Genomic DNA, 5,095 nt, shown 5'->3' on the forward strand with positions numbered 1-5,095 from the left:
CCCTGAAGCAGAGTGAATCGGGCCTTGCCCGGGTTTGACCCTTTCCGTAGCCCCGTCTATCTCAGTGTGACCCACAGAAGCAGAATAAGGAAGTGCATGCACAGTGCGGAATTTCCCTTCCCTTTCACCCCTCATTAATGCTTTTTAAAAAAACATTCAATTACCTCCCTGCCCTCTTCGGACAAGTCTAGCTTGGGTAGGCTGACCAGACGTCCCGCTTTTGGCGGGACAGTCCTGCCTTAAAGCAATTTGTCCCATGTCCCGCGGGTTTTTTCAAGTGTCCCGTTTTTTGGAAGGCTGCCGCACTGCCTTCTGGGGCACAAGGCAGTCAAACGGCCTGCGCCTGTAGCATAGCCGCCAGAGCGCATGGCCTTCTGGCAACTGGAAATGGGAGCACCGCAGAAGGCCGTGGCGGCTCCTGCGGCCTGCTGGCGATGCTGACGCCCAGCCTACCCGCCCGTCCCGGTTCACAAAGGTCACCTTAAGCTTGGGGCCGACTTGCAACAGGGTGTAACATTTTAAAATTACATAGATCGTTTGGGGACGGTCCAAATATCCCGGGTTGAGCAAGGGAAATGGGAAATGGGAAATGTCCCAATTTGGCCAAGACGTTTGCACGGTTCCCGGTCCTAAAGCCGCTTTGCCCCGTCATATTTCCCTCATCCCGGGATTTTCCGAAATCGCCAATTTGGCGATTCTTTTTTTTTAAATCCCATGCTGAACCCACTACTGTGCAAACACCACAGGAGCAGGAGCAGTTTATTTTTCCACCCACCCAGCTGCCTGATCTCCTTGCCCTGCCGCTTGCTCCCCCGATCTCCCTTCCTGATGTCATGTCAGTTTTGAACTCTGCTGAGCCGCCGACCGTTGTAGCCCGCCCTTACCAAAACAGATCCTTAGTTAACTATCTACATTGCATTTGTGTGTTGTAAACCGCTGTGGGTCCCGACTGGGGAGGCAAGTGGTGTATAAATGCTGACATGAATAAATGAGCAGGACTCTCTGGTTTGTTTTCCAGCCTGGTTGCCCGCCCCGGTGCTCTACGGCAGCATCATCGACACGACCTGCCTCCTGTGGCAGTGGAAATGCCAAAGGAAAGCAGCCTGCAGATACTACAACAGCACAGCCTTCCGGCACAGGTACGACTAGCTCCTGGGCACCCTGCCAATGCCACGGAAATTCAGACTAGCCCTGGCGAGGCCACGCTCTGGGTGGGGGTGGGAGATCTCCTAATCACAGCTGATCTTCCAACTACAGAGATCACTTCCCCTGGAGAAAATGAAACTTTCTTCTGGACAGGCAGAAGTAACACTGGTTGGAAAGACAGGGCTCTGGAAGGATATTACTACGCCCCCCACTTTCACGGGGGCTCAGCTGACCCTTGTCGACTTCGTTAAGAGCCTCAGGGGGGCGTTTCCCCACTTACCACGACCCCCCCATGCTGCGCGCTGCCCTCAGCACGCATCATTTCTGGCGCGCGCCCGGGCGTCCCCACGACCTTGTGCTCTGCGCGGGGTCATCAAAAGGCGCCGTTTACAAGATGGGATGCACAGCAGCTGAGGGTACATGACATGGTACGACGTTAATGTCGCCGCCCCAGTAGTGGGGAGTGCCGGGGGACCCCGCGCTACTTGAGGAGAGTAGCGCGGGGCTTAAGGTAAGTGGGGAAAGGCCCAGGGTTAAACCGGACCCAGCATTATCGCTGGAGGAACAAGTTGACGCAGTCACAAAATCAGGCTTTTTTTGCATCTCAGCTTCGCTCGAAAAACGTTCCTTGATGTGTTCTTGGAGTTTTTCTGCCTACTGAGTTCCTTGACCCGATTGCTTGAAAGAACAGGATTATCATGTGGCACCCCGTCGGTGCTCTTTGGAGCTTTCGGTACATGCGTTTGTAAATAGATTGTGCGACGCCAGAGAATTTTGGGGTTTTGCTCTGAGTACTTTCTAAAGGTTTTTCACCTTGTAAATATTCCTAACTTACACAGCCATTGCAGCAGTGGCGTAGGAGGTTAAGAGCTCGTGTAATCTGGAGGAACCGGGTTTGATTCCCAGCTCTGCCGCCTGAGCTATGGAGGCTTATCTGGGGAATTCAGACTAGCCTGTGCACTCCCACACATGCCAGCTGGGTGACCTTGGGCTAGTCACAGCTTCTGGGAGCTCTCTCAGCCCCACCTACCTCGCAGGGTGTTTGTTGTGAGGGGGGAAGGGCAAGGAGATTGTAAGCCCCTTTGAGTCTCCTGCAGGAGAGAAAGGGGGGATATATATCCAAACTCTTCCTCTTCTTCCTTTTAATCTGGCCAGTTACATTGGAAGCCTTGGCAACTGAACCCCGGCACAGCAAACTTCCTTGTACCGATGTACAAGGAAGTTGCCGCGCACCTACTGTTCTTGCTCTTGACTTTCCCCGCAGACAGAGGTGTACCGGGGGGAAATGGTGCCTGGGGCAAAACCTGCTCCTGGCACCCACCACCACCCCACAGCCCCCCGTGCTCCCCATGCCCCTCTTACCTTGGCTGGTGGCGTCAGTCCTGGGCAGCCTGATGGGGCCTGACCTGGTGGGACAAGGCTGAGGGGGGTCTTGGCTGGGAGCAGCCAGGCCGGGAGCCTGCTACGGGCCTGCCGGGTGCCCCCCACATGATCTAATGGGGGTATCCAGGGTCAATTGACCCCCACATGTCCCTCTGGCAGATATGTCACTGACTTCAGACATGCGCCTGACGCCATGGCAGGGCAGAGAAGAGGTAAACTCCGCCATTTGTAACCGGCCTCTGTTTTCATTTTCTCCAGGGCAACTGATGTCAATAGTCTGGGGGTAATTCTAGGAGCTCTCCGGGTCTCATCTGGAGGTTGGCACCCATATTGCTTATGGCATGACATCAGTGGTGGGATTCAAAAATTTTAGTCACAGGTTCCCTCGCCAGCCCCCCCCCCTCAGCAAAGGGGGCAGAGGCGTACCTAGGCAAACCTGAGCCCTGGGCAAAACCTGAGTTGGATCCCCCCACCACGACCCCCCCCCCATTTTTTTGCCCAGGGCATTTCTAAATCATCATCACATTATAGAAAATGCCCCAACTCACAATCAGGCACAGCAATGGTGAAACACACAGGTTCTTTGATGGAGACTGGGGAGATAAAAGGCACGAAAGGCTGAGAATCAACGAATTGCGGTACCTGAAAGGGATTAACCCAGTTCAGGGAGTTACATTATTAGTCGCAATTGCTATATGGAACCTTCACGTTCAAAGGCAGTAGGCTTCTCGGGGAGGCGAGGGCGTGGAGGCGGAAAAGCGGACCCAATTAGTAGCCCCCTCTAGGCACACACAAATAATTAGTAACCCCCTCTCGGGAACTGGTGAGAACCTGCGGGATCCCACCTCTGCATGACATCCCTGCTGAGTCCTCTCCCCAGGTTCCACTCCCAAATTTCCAGATGTTGTGGCAGATTCCTTGCTTGGTACGAGATGCTTCCTTACGCGCCTTTCTCCACGCTGACCGGCTCTGTTCTGTTTCTGGGCCTCCAGCTTCGTCGGTCTGCAGTTCTGGTTCCAAGTTTGCTGCTTCTTCTGCTTGCTGATCGTGTACTTCCTCTACTGGAGGGAAGGGCGATCCCAGGAAGGGCCGAAGGAAGAGAAACGCCTGGACGAAATACCAGAGGCGGAAGCAAACACTTGACTCACTCACGGTTTCTCTCCTGCCGAGCCGAGGTGCCGGGCTCCGGGACTGAGCCCCGAACTGCAGCTGCGACGGAACTGGCGAACGTCGAGGACAATCGAGTTTTCCCTGCAGCTGGCACTGCGTTGCCGCTTTTTAATATTTCCCTTCCTCTGTACATACCCTTTGGAGTCAGGTGCCCAGCTGCCAGCTGGCTGAGGGCTACATAAAAATACGACCGATCAATAAATAATTTGTCTTCCAGTCATAGTATCCTCAAGCTCGTCGCTAAGAGCCAGCGCGGTGTCGTGCTTAACAGCAGGTGGATTCTAATCTGGAGAACCGGGAGTGCCATAGGGTCGCCACCATGGGACTATAGGATGGGAATTGTAGTCCATGAACATCTGGAGTGCCATAGGTTCGCCACCATGGCTATAGTCTGTTCTAGCATCCCAAACAGAGAGGCTACAAACCCTCCCTTGGTTTGCTGTTGGTTGAGCTACTCTGATGTCACAGTCCGCCTCCCTCCAGACAGCATGGTGTAGTGGTTAAGAGCAGGTGGATTCTAATCTGTAGAATCGGGTTTGATTCCCCACTCCTCCACCTGAGCGGCAGAGGCTTATCTGGTGAACCAGATGGGTTTCCGCACTCCTACATTCCTGCTGGGTGGCCTTGGGCGAGACACAGTTCTCTCGGAGCTCTCTCAGCCCCACCTACCTCTCACCTACCTGACTACTGACCACCTACTTGGCTACTGACCACGTGGAGGCTGGCCACTCTGCTGTTCAGCCCTGCCAGTCAAGCATTGGTGTTTCTCATCCTTGGGGGTGGGGAGCGATTCTGCAGAGAGGAGACGCGTGGACCCAGCTGGGCCGAAGAAGGCATTGTTTGAAACAGCTGTTCTCCGGTTCTCGCGGCCGCCAGATGTGCGTGGGAAACGGTTCCGCCGGGGCTGTTTGCAAAGCGTCCACGAAATCACGCTTTGTCTTCAGAAAGGGTGGCCGCTCATTTAGCTCATAAGTCTGTTAGCATCTGCAGGATGGAGTGAAAAATAGCCCGCCCCTTCATCCTCCCTGGCGTTGGCAACGGCGGGACCAGCTGGAACAATTTCCCGGCAATTCAGGCCAGAACGACGGCCAATCCTGGCTTTGCCTCCGGAAGGGAGCAGAGCATCAGTTGCAAAATTGGTCCTGCGGTTTGATTTTATTTTATTTCGGCATCAGGTTAAAAAAATAGATCCACGGTCACCAGCTGATGGTTGCCAACCATCCAGGTGAGGTCTGGAGAGCTCCCAGAATTACAAGTTATTCCAAAGCAGTAGTGGCGTAGGAGGTTAAGAGCTCATGTATCTAATCTGGAGGAACCGGGTTTGATTCCCACCTCCGCTGCCTGAGCTGTGGAGGCTTATCTGGGGAATTCAGGTTAGCCTGTGCACTCCCACACA

At 54.2% G+C, this 5,095-nt stretch overlaps 1 long non-coding RNA gene across 1 annotated transcript; it reads left to right on the top strand.

Annotated features, from left to right (window-relative positions):
• The first annotated feature begins 1,012 nt into the window (after positions 1-1,012).
• On the top strand, positions 1,013-3,915 carry LOC125424892. The gene is made up of 2 exons (XR_007243299.1): positions 1,013-1,139; positions 3,522-3,915. It is a non-coding gene; the product is annotated as an uncharacterized LOC125424892 (long non-coding RNA).
• Positions 3,916-5,095: the final 1,180 nt, after the last annotated feature.

The sequence above is a fragment of the Sphaerodactylus townsendi genome, unplaced genomic scaffold, assembly GCF_021028975.2.
Source record: "Sphaerodactylus townsendi isolate TG3544 unplaced genomic scaffold, MPM_Stown_v2.3 scaffold_1359, whole genome shotgun sequence".
Classification (NCBI taxonomy): Eukaryota; Metazoa; Chordata; class Lepidosauria; order Squamata; family Sphaerodactylidae; genus Sphaerodactylus; species Sphaerodactylus townsendi.